General features: G+C 64.7%; 1 protein-coding gene across 1 annotated transcript in view; it reads left to right on the top strand.

The window, feature by feature from the left end:
* SEMA4G (semaphorin 4G) overlaps positions 1 to 292 on the top strand; it is a 29,638-nt gene that overhangs the window by 24,102 nt on the left and 5,244 nt on the right. The window lies entirely within an intron of this gene.

Genomic DNA, 292 nt, shown 5'->3' with positions numbered 1-292 from the left:
ACTCGCCTCTCGCGAGCCGGGAGGGCTTTACACGGAGGGGGTGGGATTAGCATGACCTTGGTCCCGATGCGTGCCTGGCCCCCTCCCCGTTCAGGTGGGTGCGGGAGGAACATGCTGCCCTCAGGGGTCATATGGACCCAGGGTCAAAGGTCATGCCTAGACAGACCCTTTCAGGCCTCACCTGGGGGAGACGGGGTCTGCTCCACTCAGGGGTGTCCGTGCATGTGGAGAACCGTCCTGTGAGGCATGGAGGAGCAGGCTGTGCCCTGCTGGGGTCAGAGCCTGGTGGTGG

The sequence above is a fragment of the Gavialis gangeticus genome, unplaced genomic scaffold, assembly GCF_001723915.1.
Source record: "Gavialis gangeticus isolate Ggan-Ray unplaced genomic scaffold, GavGan_comp1, whole genome shotgun sequence".
Lineage (NCBI taxonomy): Eukaryota > Metazoa > Chordata > Crocodylia > Gavialidae > Gavialis > Gavialis gangeticus.
This window is presented reverse-complemented; position numbering and strand designations above follow the sequence as displayed.